Source organism: Vicia villosa, linkage group LG5, assembly GCF_029867415.1.
Source record: "Vicia villosa cultivar HV-30 ecotype Madison, WI linkage group LG5, Vvil1.0, whole genome shotgun sequence".
NCBI classification, from domain to species: Eukaryota; Viridiplantae; Streptophyta; class Magnoliopsida; order Fabales; family Fabaceae; genus Vicia; species Vicia villosa.
The window spans coordinates 72738388-72756553 of record NC_081184.1 but is presented as its reverse complement, the minus strand read 5'-3'; the positions used below and the strand labels follow the sequence as shown (position 1 = coordinate 72756553).

Sequence of the window (18166 nt, the reverse complement as noted above, 5' to 3'; positions counted from 1 at the left end):
GGAAGTGAAGGGAAAATGAAGAATGGTTGAGGGTGAGATGGCGTGAAGCAGCGAATGGTGGTGAAGAAGATGGTGAAGAATCTGGAAGAGAATGAAGGTGATGGGGGAAGAATGAATCGAGAGAATCCATAAGAATGGTGGGGAAGCTGTTATATAGAAGTTCTCAGGTAACTAATCTCTGATTTTCTGTTGTTAGATTTCAGTTACAAATTGGTTATGAATCTGTTATGAAGCGGTTAGAATCAGTTATATCTGTTAGAATTCGTCAACTAAAATGTTAGTTGGTTTTGAAACTGTTAGGAAGTTAGTACTGAGTTGGAAGTTAGTTACGAATCGGTTAGAGGGTTTTTGCTAGATGGTAGTTATAGATTTTTTCTGCCGGTTATGGTTAGGGATTAGTTATATGTGAAACTGAAGTTGGTTTATTTGAATATGGTTTGATATGGTTTGAATTGTATTTAATGTGTGCACTGATGTAGCAACCGTAGGCAGTATGGATTTATTCATATACGTGTAGGAACATGATGGTAAGGCTATGGAATTAGAATGTTGTGATGTGATGTGTTTTATTCTAAACTGTATGCTGAATTGTATGTGTATTGTTATTGATGCAGGATTTGTTAGCTTTACATGATGCAGGGACTGGTTTATTTCCATAGTAGATTTTCTTGTATGGCAGACTGCGACAGATTGGATGAGATCAATGGGACGAACCGAGCTGAATGATGTGTTGCAGGTACAGCGAGAGGTAATTGAATTTATACTGACATGGAACTGGCCTTGTGAATTATTATGTGATGTGAACTCATCCATTGCTCGTAGAGACTGTCTTATTGTTGCAATTTGGAAACTGAAGCATGAATACAAGGAGTTTGGCTTGCTGAATTTTATATTGGTTTTTATTGTTTTGCAATGGGCTATGCAGGGTTGTGCGGCTGTATGCTAACTGATGTGGGGCATGATTTGACTGAATTTGTAGGGGCTGGTTTTGATGATTCGCTGCTGAACTAATGATGTGTGGTATGTGTGTTAGTTTAGGGGACTAATTGGTGTGTTAGCAAAATTGGTTCTTTGTCATGACAATTAGGATTGGATAGATGTCGGCAACTGAATGCTAACAGGTTTATTCTGAGAATGTTATATCTAAGCTTGTTTATGAACTTTTCTTTGGCAGGGTACATGGATCTTGATATAGTCGAAGCGACATGAGGTCAAAGGTTGGAAGATGAATGGAGATGGCTAACGGAATAAGAAAGTGCAAGTGAAGGGTTTTAGCAAAACATGAGTCAACTGTATTTTTTTGTCGCTGAAATTTTCTACGTAGTTGCAATATATGGATTTGTAATGGGAATTGGACTTTTGAATTTTTGTAATGGATATTTGTATTGTATGATTTTTGTAATGAGATTTGAGTGGGCTTTTAGTAATGAATGAGAACCTTTGGACAATTTTTGTAGTCTTGTAAATTTTCCTTTATGAATAACTTTGAATCCAATGAGTCCTTGAATTTATCTCTTGACTTTGTGGGTATCTCAACGATGTTTCTTCCGATTTTACCTCTGGATCTCAATGACATGAAGAATGAATGAAACTTGGATAATACTTGAATGAGCTTGAATCGGATGTTGAACTTTTCTTCAAGTAATAAAGCTTTTGTAACCATTCCAAATTCCTTCCACTTTATCTTCTAGTCTTATATGCTTGAGAACTTTGATTCATTTGACAAATGTAAACACAAATTCGAATTCAAAGTGTTCATGGATCCAAATTCGACTTCACTTCTTAAAGAAACCTTTACTTCAATTCAATCTCCTAATCCATATCAACTTGTATGACACGCGCCAGTAACTGAAAGAATAGAACTAATAGGAGAGCAACGCCATGAGGAACCCTTGAAGAGAAAATATAATTTGATGCACAGAAGAAGTGATGATCAAGGAACCTTGAATTCCATCTTCAATTAATGGACCTAAATGAGCGCATGAACCCGAAACTTCTAATTCCTTTATTTGAGAGGCAGCTTCATGACTTTATTTGTTTGAGAAAGAATCAAAGTATTAATTCCAAGCAAATTTATTTGAATCCTCGATGAACCACCTAAATATTTGATCTCTTGAGAAACCCTGAGTTTAATGAAGTCCATGATGACCAAATGCCTTGTACCGAGACCCAAATGAAACTCAACTTGCTTTATAACCTTTGATCACATGCTTTTAGATGTTAATGATGCATGAGTTATGTTAATTCCCTAATGGAGGTATACAAATGAAATGGGAAGTATAAGCCAGTTAAAATAAGTTAGGGGTAGGACAAATTTGGGGTATGACAGCTGCCCCTATTTAATCGTCTTAAACCTGAAGGTGAGATTGGCGCTAGCCTTTCGAACGTTCAAGGTAGAAGAAGATTAAATATCAAGACCTGAAATTTGTCCTAAAGAGAAGATGGTGTAAGTGTTATCCCCATTTTTTTATTTTGTTTTGATATCTGCTGGGGAAAGAGAATATTTTTTTTTTGGTGGAAAAGTTTATGGTGAGTAATGGTTGAATGGAGATAGCTTGTAACGTAGCCAAGGTGCCAATACAAGGTTCTCAAAGAGGGTGGTTGTATGAAACAATGACTGAAAGGAAAAGATCTTGTGCGACCTATGACTCAACATCGGGGTGAGAAATAACAAACTCACGACTCATGAGAATTGAAAAAGACGAGGATAAGGTCGTCAGACCTACGATCCACAGGAATGAAAAAGATGAGGATAAGGTCAACGGACCTACGATCCACAAGAATTGAAAAAGATGAGGATAAGGTCAACGGACCTACGATCCACAGGAATTGAAAAAGATGAGGATAAGGTCAACGGACCTACGATCCACAGGAATGAAAAAGATGAGGATAAGGTCAACGGACCTACGATCCACAAGAAACGAAAAAGATGAGGATAAGGTCAACGGACCTACGATCCACAAGAACTGAAAGAGATGAGGATAAGGTCAACGGACCTACGATCCACAAGAAATGAAAGAGATGAGGATAAGGTCAACGGACCTACGATCCACAAGAATTGAAAGAGATGAGGATAAGGTCAACGGACCTACGATCCACAAGAAATGAAAGAGATGAGGATAAGGTCAACGGACCTACGATCCACAAGAAATGAAAGAGATGAGGATAAGGTCAACGGACCTACGATCCGCAAGAATTGAAAGAGATGAGGATAAGGTCAACGGACCTACGATCCACAAGAATTGAAAAAGATGAGGATAAGGTCAATGGACCTACGATCCACAGGGATGAAAAAGATGAGGATAAGGTCAACGGACCTACGATCCACAAGAATGGCAAAGATGAGGATAAGGTCAACGGACCTACGATCCACAAGAATGAAAAAGATGAGGATAAGGTCAACGGACCTACGATCCACAAGAATGAAAAAGATGAGGATAAGGTCAACGGACCTACGATCCACAAGAAATGAAAGAGATGAGGATAAGGTCAACGGACCTACGATCCACAAGAATTGGAAAAGATGAGGATAAGGTCAACGGACCTACGATCCACAAGAATGAAAAAGATGAGGATAAGGTCAACGGACCTACGATCCACAAGAAATAAAAAAGATGAGGATAAGGTCAACGGACCTACGATCCACAGGAAAAAAGATGAGGATCAACAATGAGGCCGGAGCAAGAGAAGATTATTAACAACACTGAGGCCAGGGATTGGGAATTGGTTTTGAAATGGTTTTCCAGGACGGGAGGCAAATGATACACAACACGGGGGTTGGACCTGAAAAGTTTTCCCATACGGGGGAAGGGAACACGGAGACTAGTGACGACTAGACTCGATCAAAAGACATAATCACGAAGATGTTTGATGCTTGCGAAGCATAAGAATTACATTAATCCCTCAGGCCAAAGGCGGGGTGTAACTCTTCAAGAGCGGCAATCGTTCGAATTGCCACACACCAAGTATGGTTATTCAAATGATTGAAAAATGAGATGGGTTGAATGCCAACCCTCATTCGCACTCTAATTTGCGCGCAGCACACGGGAAATAACCACAACAAGACTAGTGACGACTAGACTTGACAAGAAGATAGAAGTAACCACTGGGAATTACTGAGATATTGATGCTTGCGAAGCATAAGAATTACATCAGTCCCTCAGGCCAAAGGCGAGGTGTAACTCTTCAAGAGCGGCAATCGTTCGAATTGCCACACACTAAGTATGATTATTCAAACGATTGAAAAATGAGATGGGTTGAATGCCCACCCTCATTCGCGCTCTAATCTGCACGCAACATACGGGAAATAACCTCGGAGACAACGATTCTGACGAAGAAAGACATTGCATCCGATCCATATTGTAGAGAGAAAATAAGACTTCTTTTGGGGATTAAGGATACCAGGTATCGGCACCGTGGCTTGAGGAGATTTGTAATGTAGTAACAGATATCAATCGGAGTTTGTAAGGACAACATTTTACGTGGGGAAGTATCGTTGTCCTGATTGAGGGCTGATTTGTATTATCTGGCTTATGCTTTGTATGCATGTTTGAATTTTTCATGGCGTAATGATCCGCTTTGACGGATATGCTACACTTTTGAGGATGCAATGTTATATGCAATAGACACTATATGCAGAATGCCAAATAAAGGCATTAGTGAGGTAAACACTAGGGAGAATCCCCTTAGTGTTAAGGACCATGTGGAGGTGCCAATAGATATTGGACTTTGATTTGCAAGATGTGCATTCTTGTTATTGCCTCCTAGAACATAGAATGACTTCGGACTTCTCACCACGCGCCACTGCTTGGAAGATTTTCAACTTGAAGAGATTCCCTTAATTCACCACGTTGGAGATGAGAAATCCATGTAACGAGCCTTGGTTAGGGAAGTAGGACAACGCCTAGGAGAAATAAACTCCTATTCTTGAGGAATGGAACAAACTCTCGGGAGAAATAAACTCCATGCTTGGGGAGAGACCAAGATTCTAGGAGAAATAAACTCCTATGATTAGGGAGGGGACAATAAAACTCAGAAGATCGTGCCCCAAGTTCCATGACCTATGAAGGAAATTGCCCCAGTGGATCTTCGACGTAACTGCCCCAGATTGGTTGAATTTGAGAGAGATTCCTCGACTTGATTGCCCCAGATTGATCAAGGCTCGAAGAGATTTGTCGACATGATTGCCCCAGATATGCTGAACTTAAGAGGTCAAACTTCGATTCAATTGCCCCTGATTGGGTACATCTTGCTAGAGTCCTCAAGCTTTCTAGTTTTGAAGTTAAACAAACATGGAAACAACTTTACCGCGCTCAACGGAGTCTTCAAACTCTTCCCCTCAGGGTAATCAAAGGAAGCATTAACTGTTCATGCCCAACGGAGTTTTTAGAGAACCTGCCCCTTGATGGTCAACATTTGAAATGATTAGCATCTACTCCTCGGAGTTCTCAAGTCTCTTGTACTTTGACATGATCAAGTTACTCACTGATTCTCATCGTGGTAACTTCCTTGACGTTAAGCACATGTTTTGTATGCAAAAGAATGTTAATTCTAAGAATGATAATTCTAATGCAAAGCCTATGTTAGTCTTGAAGTTTTAAAACTTTTTTATGAAATGAGGTTGCGACCTCTTGTGACTGAATCACTAGTTGACACAACCTCAATTTTTGTGTATGGAAGATAAAGCAAAAGTACGATACCAACATGGATATGAGTCTCGCTTCATTGGGAGTCAGTTAAACGCTATCTCATCGGAGTGCGCTTTCAAAATAAACCCTACTTCAATTAGGACTTTTAATGGTTGTAACTTGGTCGGGTTCATGGTTTTCAGAAAACAAAGGATTTTTAGGCTCAAAATTATTTGTACCCACCCCCTTCGTGATGTTCTCCATTCCTATGTTCAATTAACTCGACATGAGTGTTTATCCCTCACAAGGAATTTGGAATGGTTGAGGAATCAATGAGGTTTTTTGGACATGGCAGTCACTCGCTTTCTTATTCTTCTGATTGATCATCACACGGCTTTGTTCCTTTGATAAGGATTTTTATTTTGTAATCCTTGTTTTTCGCTTCTGATTTCCCTAACTTTTGCCTGGACAAATTCTCTTGAATTCTATTTTGGAGTCCAGCGGGATGCCCTAACTTTTGCCTAAGTCACTTATTTTCATGTTGTTGACTTAGCGGGCTTTTTTTTTAATTCTTTTTGGAACAAGTCGTGTGATCTTGCGTTTCTCTCGATTTGTTTGAAAGATTGTGACCGCCTCATTCTTTGATTGATGAGGGATAACCATTGTGGCATCGTCATCTTTTGACCTCTTGATGGAATAAGGATAACCATTGCGGTTTTGATATTCCTCAACCTTTTGAAGGATAACCATTGATGTATCTTTAGATGCATACCCTTTTGGTGAGTTTTGAAAGCTCGATCAAGTTAAATGAACACTACCCTGCCCCAGGGTTAAAATAAGGGTTTTTTTATGATTAGAAAAAGAAACTCCTACTTCAAGGCTCAAAGGGGTTGACGAGGGTCTATCTCCCTTATATCTCCAGTGTTTGGGGATTTGAAACAATGCCTGTACATCCTCAGTAGGGTTTTATTCAAAAACACACGATTAGAGATTTTGAGTTTTTATTTTTCATCATTCTCCCTCAGCTTTTTGCCTAAACAAGCAATTAGTAAAGTTGGTATCGTATTGCCAAAAGCATTTTATGAGTGAAAACGAATGGATTACTTCAAGACAAACATAAACAATGTATTATGATTTTCATTCAGAAATTAACAAGTTTTTACATGCTATTGATACTTAAACACACAAAGGAAGAATTACAATGAGAATGCAATAAGAAACTAAATGAATGCCATTGTTGAGGAGACTTGACTCCGTCTGGACTTATTGATCTTGAATACTTCTTGCAGTTTTGAGACCTCATAGGAACTTCAACTTATGCATGAACCTCTTGGAATGAACGACACACAATCTTCAGTTTAATGACTTTTGTGCTCCAGCAGGGTAGTCAATTTGTATTATCATGTGTTCCTTCCAAACACTTCAGATTACTTCAGAGGAAAACTCCAACGAAGTCGCCCAAAATTTGTCAATTTTGCCTTACTTTAGGGATTCGAGCAATGCGGGTGGTGCAATGCTCAAGATAAGAGTACGTCTTGCTTATCCCTCGTGCGGGAGCCCCAAGCATAGTTGCTAGAGTAGTAATCGCCATCCTAAATGGAAAGAATCTTGTATGATCATCAACTCAAGAGATACTTGTGGTGAAGAAGACCCAATACTAGAATCTTAACCAATTGTGATTCCAACAAACAAGGAAACGAATGAGTACAAGGCAATAGAATCACGTCAATTTGTTTCTCATATTCTTCTTGTCTCTGTTAACTAGCAAGGCCACTGAGAAGGAGATCCTGAGAAAAGGCAACTGATATATGAAGTAGAACCTTGAGAATGAGAAGCATTGTGAAGAACAATCTTGATTATCACACGGAAGAAGATTCTGACGAAGTCACCCAAGAATTTGTAATGCTTTAGGGATTCGAGCAAGGCGAATGATGCAATGCTCAAGATAAGAGTGCGTCTTGCTTATCCCTCGTGCGGGATCCCCAAGCAACTTCCACACATGTACAAGGTATGATTACCATTTTAGCTTCAATATCCATCATTAGGAGTGAGAGTGGATGATCCTTGCATTTCTTGATATCAGGCATTAGGCACAAACCAATAACATCTGAATCAGCGGAGTCACGACTTTTTATGGATTCCAAACTTTCTTCCAAGAGGTAAAACCTTTTGTCAATTTGAATAATCGGGAACTTGAAGACTTCAATTTCCAATGGTGTATTTCCTCCTTAACAGTGATAGGAATCTCAACAATACTTCAGAAATTCTGATTCATAGGACCTTCTCTTGAGGTGAGTTTAACATTCCATTAGGCCTCTGAGGAACATGTCTCAATTCTTCTTGTCAAAGAGAAAAGGCTTGAATAACCTCCATACACTGATTCATGTCAGTCTCCATTTATGTTCTCATCTCACTCAAAAACCTCACGGAGTTGTTCCAATGCTAACTTTCAAGCACATAACGGTGAGAAGTCAAATCTGTTGTTGATGTCAAAGTCTGAATAGAAAGGGCTCCATAAGCTTCTGATAGAACCATGAAATGCATGATAGTATGAATGCATGTTTCATTTATGAGAGATCCTAAAGTCTTTTCATACACTTTCATTTTTCTTTTTTTTTGGAATCAAAGCTTCTCTTTTTTTGTATAGAATATCTTTTCTTTCTTTTTTTTTATTTTTTTCTATTTCCTTTTTTCTTTTTCTCTTTTTTTGGAAATAGACTTTAGGATCCCCCATAAATGAAGTGGATAAAGAAATGATGTTATGCGATGCAACAACATGGGGTCAACGGTCCACATAATCTTAGTAACCACTGTACAATCCTCTGAATAACTGATATAGATCAGATGTCATGAGATCAAAGGTTCGGCCTTGTATCATGGAACCATAGGAACAATAGTCACCATCATAACAGAATAGTCACCAACGGTACCTGTCATGTATATCCCTCCCCACTCACGGGTGTAGTCTAGGTCAGGGTAGGTCAAAATGGCAACCAGCGTTATCAGTCCTCCTGAGGCACCACCGTTGTTGCATCTACATGCCAACAATGATACCCCATTTGGACCTCGACTGGGCGTGGGTCTCATGATCGCACTAGACAAGACCTGACATCTCATCGGCGTCATGACTATCCACTCTATCCTAGGTGTCCTATGTGTCAACTCTGGCCTGGGTATTGGGCCTTTTACCTCATAGAAACAACCCACCCAACCTGCAAACAGAGAAAATATGTGGCCTCCACGGAGACCCATAATATAGTCCAGATGCATGCGGAAAGTAAACATGATATGCAAGCAAGAAATAAACATGATATGCAAGCATATATACAAAATGAAAACATATAAGCAAAAAAATAAACACCCAATAAAAGAAACAAACAAAGGCTAGGATCGACTTGCTCAGGTAATCCCCAGCAGAGTCGCCAGCTGTCGCACGCTCGCGAAAAATGAATAGAGTCGCCACCAATATATTTATCCCATTAAGGGAAAGGAATATCAGAAAACCTAACAAAGGAAGGAACAGGGTCTTGCGACCAGAGAATCCAGGTGCGGGAGTCGGTTACGCAAGGGGAAGGTGCTAGCACCCCTCACGCCCATCGTACTCGATGGTATCCACCTATGTTTGTTTCTATCTAATGGGTGTATAACTATGTCTATGTCTAAATGCGAAATGAATGCAAAATGTAGGGAAAATAAAGAATTGTACTCGCACGGGCCCTACCCCACTGCCTACGTATCCTTTTCAGGAATCAGAGTTACCGTAGCTCGGCTCCATAGTTTTGTTTGTTTTTGTGTTTTTTAGTTGGGCGGAGTTAACGCTCGCGCTCTTGCATAAGGGATCGACCTAGGATGCAATGGAGCGGAGATAACAATGCCCTTAAGAAAAGAGGGAAGAGAGAGAGGATTGGTTTGTATCTTTTAAGGGTAATTCCATGATGACGAAGACCCACTACAAGGCTTCGCATCACTTCCTTACTTTGTTTTAAATCTGACCATTTATTAGTGTTTTGAGTGTTTTTGGTTGGTGTCTTTTAAAGGGGAAATTATTCGTGACTTAGATCATACCGAAAGGATTTTGTTTGTTCTTTGAATATTTAGAGAATGCACATCGAGGTCTACACCACAATCGATTCTCTAAATGACGGATAAGAAATACATCGAAATCTACATTCCAATCATTTCTTTTCCGTTTAGTAGAAAAGAACGTACATCGGGGCCTACGCCTCAATCATTTCTTTTCTACTACGTGGGGAAGAACGTACATCGGGGCCTACGCCCCAATCATTTCTTTCCCACCATATATCAGAAGTGTGACAGTATGATCTTTGTCAGGTTTTTATTAAGTATTTTAAAAGTTGAAAAGAAAAAGAGAATGAGAAGGGAACTATTCCTAAATTCTAGTCTAAGTTGTCTATACAAGTCTAAATCCTAATGTTAACATGGTAATGGGATATATTCTAAGAGGAGCATTAAAATGATATTAACAAAATGGACCAAAAATATGGCCAAAAGCTAAGCAACAAAATCGCACAACAATTATACAAAAATTAACATGTAAATGATACAAAAGCAATTCAAACATTAGTGCAAAAATTAACCTAAAAAAATACTACTATTTTTATGAGTTTTTTGTTAATAAGGGAAATCTAATTCAAGCCTAATTATACTAACATCTATTAATCCTAAAACTAACATTTTTATTGTTTTCTATGTCATTTAATTACACCAAAAAATGATGGAGAACAAACTAGTTAAAAAACACTAAATCTAACATGAATTATGCACACAGGGGGTTTAAGTGTAAAACAGTGGTGCAGTCAATAGATCTGCGCACAAGGCCCAAAGGAGTGGCCCAAAATGGTTGTTTTTGTATAGTTTTTCAGAAAGCACAAAAATGCAGGGAAATGCAATGGGCTAAAGGGGGTGCATGAACAGAGATTCGTGTGAGAAGCCCATGGAGTATGATCCAACAACAATTATTTTCAGATTTTATTAAAAGTTAAAAAAAAACAATTAATTGAATAAAGAAAAATAAAAAAAGAAAAAAAAGGAATAATTGATATTGGGATTAGGGTTACCACGTAACGAATGTTCAAGTTCCTCTTCCTTGGCCAAAAACGACGAACTCCCTCGAATCTCCCTCGCCGGAAACTCTCGCAGCGCCACCGTGATGACTACGGCAGGATGGTCTTCGTTCTCTATTCCGCTCACACTTTCCTTCTCCGAGCTTGGTTATCTTTCGGTTCGAACTCTCACTCAGTCTGTCTCCGATTTGAACCTCTGGTGTGAAGATTGAAGCAAAGAACGAACGATCAGAGGGGAGACTCCGAAGCTTGTTCGCGTGCGAAATGAACGCAGGAACACGATGGAGTTCTTCCGGTGAGTTCTGAGTTCTCTAACTTCTTCTCTTCGTGAACTCCTTCTTTTTTTCTGTTTTTGATTCTTCTTTTCTCGACTTCTGAATATTTGCGCTTTCGTTGTTTGTTGTTGATGAAGATGAAGATGATATAGTTTGAAGATTGGAGATGATTGTTGGATGTGGATATCGATGCAGGTTGATGACGATGGTACTCTGCAGTGAAGGTTATGGAGATTTTTGAAGTGTGTGATTGAAGATGATGAAGGGATGAAGGTTCAGATTAATGAAGATTGGAATGAAGAAGCTAGTTGAGAGAGTTTGAAGATTGAGAGTGGAAGTGAAGGGAAAATGAAGAATGGTTGAGGGTGAGATGGCGTGAAGCAGCGAATGGTGGTGAAGAAGATGGTGAAGAATCTGGAAGAGAATGAAGGTGATGGGGGAAGAATGAATCGAGAGAATCCAGAAGAATGGTGGGGAAGCTGTTATATAGAAGTTCTCAGGTAACTAATCTCTGATTTTCTGTTGTTAGATTTCAGTTACAAATTGGTTATGAATCTGTTATGAAGCGGGTAGAATCAGTTATATCTGTTAGAATTCGTCAACTAAAATGTTAGTTGGTTTTGAAACTGTTAGGAAGTTAGTACTGAGTTGGAAGTTAGTTACGAATCGGTTAGAGGGTTTTTGCTAGATGGTAGTTATAGATTTTTTCTGCCGGTTATGGTTAGGGATTAGTTATATGTGAAACTGAAGTTGGTTTATTTGAATATGGTTTGATATGGTTTGAATTGTATTTAATGTGTGCACTGATGTAGCAACCGTAGGCAGTATGGATTTATTCATATACGTGTAGGAACCTGATGGTAAGGCTATGGAATTAGAATGCTGTGATGTGATGTGTTTTATTCTAAACTGTATGCTGAATTGTATGTGTATTGTTATTGATGCAGGATTTGTTAGCTTTACATGATGCAGGGACTGGTTTATTTCCATAGTAGATTTTCTTGTATGGCAGACTGCGACAGATTGGATGAGATCAATGGGACGAACCGAGCTGAATGATGTGTTGCAGGTACAGCGAGAGGTAATTGAATTTATACTGACATGGAACTGGCCTTGTGAATTATTATGTGATGTGAACTCATCCATTGCTCGTAGAGACTGTCTTATTGTTGCAATTTGGAAACTGAAGCATGAATACAAGGAGTTTGGCTTGCTGAATTTTATATTGGTTTTTATTGTTTTGCAATGGGCTATGCAGGGTTGTGCGGCTGTATGCTAACTGATGTGGGGCATGATTTGACTGAATTTGTAGGGGCTGGTTTTGATGATTCGCTGCTGAACTAATGATGTGTGGTATGTGTGTTAGTTTAGGGGACTAATTGGTGTGTTAGCAAAATTGGTTCTTTGTCATGACAATTAGGATTGGATAGATGTCGGCAACTGAATGCTAACAGGTTTATTCTGAGAATGTTATATCTAAGCTTGTTTATGAACTTTTCTTTGGCAGGGTACATGGATCTTGATATAGTCGAAGCGACATGAGGTCAAAGGTTGGAAGATGAATGGAGATGGCTAACAGAATAAGAAAGTGCAAGTGAAGGGTTTTAGCAAAACATGAGTCAACTGTATTTTTTTGTCGCTGAAATTTTCTACGTAGTTGCAATATATGGATTTGTAATGGGAATTGGACTTTTGAATTTTTGTAATGGATATTTGTATTGTATGATTTTTGTAATGAGATTTGAGTGGGCTTTTAGTAATGAATGAGAACCTTTGGACAATTTTTGTAGTCTTGTAAATTTTCCTTTATGAATAACTTTGAATCCAATGAGTCCTTGAATTTATCTCTTGACTTTGTGGGTATCTCAACGATGTTTCTTCCGATTTTACCTCTGGATCTCAATGACATGAAGAATGAATGAAACTTGGATAATACTTGAATGAGCTTGAATCGGATGTTGAACTTTTCTTCAAGTAATAAAGCTTTTGTAACCATTCCAAATTCCTTCCACTTTATCTTCTAGTCTTATATGCTTGAGAACTTTGATTCATTTGACAAATGTAAACACAAATTCGAATTCAAAGTGTTCATGGATCCAAATTCGACTTCACTTCTCAAAGAAACCTTTACTTCAATTCAATCTCCTAATCCATATCAACTTGTATGACACGCGCCAGTAACTGAAAGAATAGAACTAATAGGAGAGCAACGCCATGAGGAACCCTTGAAGAGAAAATATAATTTGATGCACAGAAGAAGTGATGATCAAGGAACCTTGAATTCCATCTTCAATTAATGGACCTAAATGAGCGCATGAACCCGAAACTTCTAATTCCTTTATTTGAGAGGCAACTTCATGACTTTATTTGTTTGAGAAAGAATCAAAGTATTAATTCCAAGCAAATTTATTTGAATCCTCGATGAACCACCTAAATATTTGATCTCTTGAGAAACCCTGAGTTTAATGAAGTCCATGATGACCAAATGCCTTGTACCGAGACCCAAATGAAACTCAACTTGCTTTATAACCTTTGATCACATGCTTTTAGATGTTAATGATGCATGAGTTATGTTAATGCCCTAATGGAGGTATACAAATGAAATGGGAAGTATAAGCCAGTTAAAATAAGTTAGGGGTAGGACAAATTTGGGGTATGACACAAGCTTAAACTTAAGAGAAAATCACACTTGTGATAATAGCTTTATAAGAAGCATTGTAACTCTTAGAATTTGTTTACATTAAGTTGTAAGAACTAGAGTGATCAGGTTGTTGATCAGTATACTCTAGAAAGTCTTAGAGGGTATCTAAGCAGATTGTTCCTAGAGTGATCAGGTTGTGATCAGTATACTCTAGAAGACTTAGAAGTTGTCTAAGTGGAAAACCATTGTAATCTCGTGTGATTAGTGGATTAAATCCTCAGGTGAGGTAAATCACTCCAAGGGGGTGGACTGGAGTAGTTTAGTTAACAACGAACCAGGATAAAAATCATTGTGCAAATTGTTTTTATTTTACAAGTTTTAAAAGCTACACTTATTCAAACCCCCCCCCCTTTCTAAGTGTTTTTCTATCCTTCAATTGGTATCAGAGCGCCGGTTCTAAGGTGCAAGCACTTAACCGTGTTTAGAAAAGATTCAGGAAGAGAAAAACGCTTAAGTCAAGATGGCTGGTGAAGATCCAACAAATACATCTACATCTGGCTCTGTTGAGCAATACAATGGAAATGGTAACAATGGTTATACTAGACCACCAGTATTTGATGGTGAGAACTTTGAATACTGGAAAGATAAACTTGAAAGTTACTTCCTTGGTCTAGATGGTGACTTATGGGATCTTCTGATGGATGGTTACAAACATCCATTGAACGCTATTGGCGTAAGGCTTACAAGACAAGAAATGAATGATGATAAAAAGAAGCTTTTCAAAAATCATCATAAATGTAGGACTGTTTTGCTGAATGCTATCTCTCATGCTGAGTATGAGAAGATATCTAACAGGGAAACTGCCTATGATATATATGAGTCATTGAAAATGACCCATGAAGGAAATGCTCAAGTCAAGGAGACCAAAGCTCTTGCTCTAATCCAGAAATATGAAGCCTTCAAGATGGAGGACGATGAAAATATTGAGAAGATGTTTTCAAGATTTCAAACGCTAACTGCTGGATTAAGAGTTCTAGACAAAGGCTACACCAAGGCTGATCATGTAAAGAAGATCATCAGAAGCTTGCCCAGAAGATGGGGTTCAATGGTGACTGCATTCAAGATTGCAAAGAATCTGAATGAGGTTTCTTTGGAAGAGCTAATCAGTGCCTTGAGAAGCCATGAGATAGAGCTGGATGCAAATGAGCCTCAGAAGAAAGGTAATTCTATTGCATTAAAAGCTAATTATAAAAAATGCACTAACGCTTTTCAGGCTGAAGAAGTAGATTCTGAAGAATCAGAATCAGAAAAAGAAGATGAAATGTCCATGATCTCCAGAAGGGTAAACCATCTCTGGAAGAGCAAGCAAAGGAAGTTCAAGAGCTTCAGATGTTCAAAGAAGCCTGAAAGAGGAGAATCTTCTAGAGGCAGAAGATCTGACAAGAAGAAGGTCATCTGCTATGAGTGCAATGAGCCTGGACACTTCAAGAATGAATGTCCAAAACTTCAGAAGGAGAATCCCAAGAAGAAGTTTCATAAGAAGAAAGGTCTTATGGCAACATGGGATGATTCTGAATCAGAATCAGAATCAGACTCTGAAGGAGAGCAAGCAAACCTTGCACTGATGGCCACAGTAGATGATGGATCAGAATCTACATTAGAATCAGATTCTGAAGAGGTATTTTCTGAACTATCTAGAGAAGAGTTAGTTTCCAGTTTAACTGAACTTCTGGAACTCAAGGCTCATCTTAGTATCAAATACAAAAAGCTGAAAAAGCAATTTGAATTTGAAACTAAGAAGCTGGAAGTGGAAAATTCTAAACTGAAGGAAAAAGTTTTAAAATTATCCAAAGATAGTGGATCTCCTTCTGAATCAGAAAAATCCATTCCTAGTCTCAATCATATTCTGAAAGAATATGACTCGAGCTTCAGAAAGTTCCTATCTAGAAGTATTGGCAGAAGTCATCTTGCTTCTATGATATATGGTGTTTCTGGAAACAAAAGGTTTGGCTTTGGCTATGAGGATGATACCTCACACAAAATGGAGTTGTAGAGCGAAAGAATTGGACTCTACAAGAAATGGCCAGAACCATGATCAATGAAACCAATATGGCTAAGCACTTCTGGGCAGAAGCAATAAACACTGCATGTTATATTCAGAATAGAATCTCTATAAGACCTATTCTAAATAAGACTCCTTATGAATTGTGGAAGAACAAAAAGCCCAACATTTCATATTTTCATCCTTTTGGATGTGTGTGTTTCATTCTGAATACTAAAGATCATCTTGGTAAGTTTGATTCTAAGGCACAAAAATGTTTCCTTCTTGGATATTCTAAACGCTCCAAAGGCTACAGAGTATACAATACTGAAACATTGGATGTAGAAGAATCAATCAATATCAGATTTGATGATAAGCTTGGTCTTGAAAAGCCAAAACAGTTTGAGAATTTTGCAGATATAGATATTGATATATCAGAAGCTGTAGAACCAAGAAGCAAAGTTTCAGAAGCTGAAAATCTCAGAAGCAAAGAATCAGAAGATCAAGTTGCTGCATCTTTAGAGAATCTCAGAATTTCTGAAGAGCCAACAGTCAGAAGATCTTCTAGACTCACCTCAGCTCACTCAGAAGATGTGATCCTTGGGAAGAAAGATGATCCTATCAGAATAAGAGCATTCCTTAAGAACAATGCAGAATGCCAATTAGGTCTTGTTTCTTTGATCGAGCCAACTTCTGTTGATCAAGCTATAGAAGATCCGGACTGGATAATTGCCATGCAAGAAGAACTTAATCAGTTTACAAGGAATGATGTATGGGATCTTGTTCCTAGACCAAAAGGATTCAACATCATTGGTACAAAGTGGGTTTTTAGAAACAAGCTCAGTGAGAAGGGAGAAGTTGTAAGAAACAAAGCCAGACTGGTGGCTCAGGGATATAGTCAGCAAGAAGGGATTGACTATACAGAAACCTTTGCACCAGTGGCCAGGTTAGAATCTATTCGATTATTAATTTCCTTTTCCACTCAGCACAACATTACTCTGTATCAGATGGATGTTAAGAGTGCCTTCTTAAATGGTTATATAGATGAGGAAGTCTATGTTCACCAACCTCCAGGTTTGGAAGACTCTAAGTCTCCAGAACATGTTTTCAAACTTAAAAAATTATTGTATGGATTGAAGCAAGCTCCTAGAGCTTGGTATGAAAGATTAAGTTCTTTCCTTCTAGACAATGGTTTCACTAGAGGACAAGTGGATACGACTCTCTTCTGTAAAACATCTAAGAAGGACATTTTAATTTGTCAAATTTATGTTGATGATATTATTTTTGGAACATCTAATGCTTCACTTGGAAAGGAGTTTGCTAAGTCTATGCAGGCTGAATTTGAAATGAGTATGATGGGAGAACTCAAGTATTTTCTTGGGATTCAAATCAATCAAACTTCTGATGGAACTTATGTTCATCAAACGAAGTATGTGAAGGAACTTCTGAAGAAGTTTTATCTTTCTGAAAGCAAAGAAGCCAAAACTCCTATGCATCCAATGTGTGTTCTAGGTAAGGATGAGGTAAGTAAGAAGGTAGATCAGAAGTTGTACAGAGGTATGATTGGATCTCTCTTATATCTTACTGCTTCTAGACCTGATATTCTATTCAGTGTTTGTTTGTGTGCCAGATTCCAATCAGATCCTAGAGAATCTCACTTAACTGTTGTTAAGAGAATTCTAAGGTATCTGAAAGGTACTACTAATGTTGGTTTAGTCTACAGAAGATCTAAAGAATACAACTTAGTAGGATTTTGTGATGCTGACTATGCTGGAGATAGAATTGAAAGGAAAAGTACTTCTGGAAGTTGTCAATTTCTAGGAAGTCATCTGATCTCCTGGTACAGCAAGAAGCAAGCTACCATTGCCCTCTCAACAACAGAAGCAGAATATGTTGCTGCTGCTGGTTGTAGCACACAAATGCTCTGGATGAAGAGTCAGCTAGAAGATTATCAAATATATGAGAGTAACATTCCTATCTTCTGTGACAATACTTCTGCCATATGTTTATCTAAGAATCCTATCTTACATTCTAAAGCTAAACATATTGAGATTAAACATCACTTCATTAGGGACTATGTTCAGAAGGGTGTTCTCTCTTTAAACTTTGTGGATACAGACCATCAATGGGCTGATATCTTTACAAAACCCCTTGCTGAAGATAGGTTTAAGTTCATTCTGAAAAATATCAGTATGGATTTATGCCCAGAATGAGAAGATGAGAAGATCTTATGTATGGGTATATTCTGAAATGTGTTAGGATTATGTGTTTATAAGAAGTTCTGATAATGATCAATTAGAAGTTCTGATTCTGTTATTACTAACGTTTCACTATCTAAGTTGATTCAGAAGCTCTTTCAAAGCAAAACAGCTATCACTAGTCTTTTCAGAAAACGAACATGTGTTTACTATTTCTGGACAAGCATGCGTGCAGTTGAGGAGACGCCGCCCTAGGTAACTGTGCAAATCATTTCACTTTGTCACTTTATCTCTCCTAAC

General features: G+C 38.3%; 2 long non-coding RNA genes across 2 annotated transcripts; both read left to right on the top strand.

Moving 5' to 3' along the window:
* Window positions 1-404: 404 nt before the first annotated feature.
* Window positions 405-1412, top strand: LOC131606745 (uncharacterized). The gene is made up of 3 exons (XR_009285014.1): window positions 405-748; window positions 926-1020; window positions 1175-1412. It is a non-coding gene; the product is annotated as an uncharacterized LOC131606745 (long non-coding RNA).
* A 10306-nt stretch (window positions 1413-11718) lies between these two features.
* On the top strand, window positions 11719-12707 carry LOC131606744 (uncharacterized). Its single transcript, XR_009285013.1, has 3 exons — window positions 11719-12067; window positions 12245-12339; window positions 12494-12707. It is a non-coding gene; the product is annotated as an uncharacterized LOC131606744 (long non-coding RNA).
* The last annotated feature ends 5459 nt before the right edge of the window (window positions 12708-18166 follow it).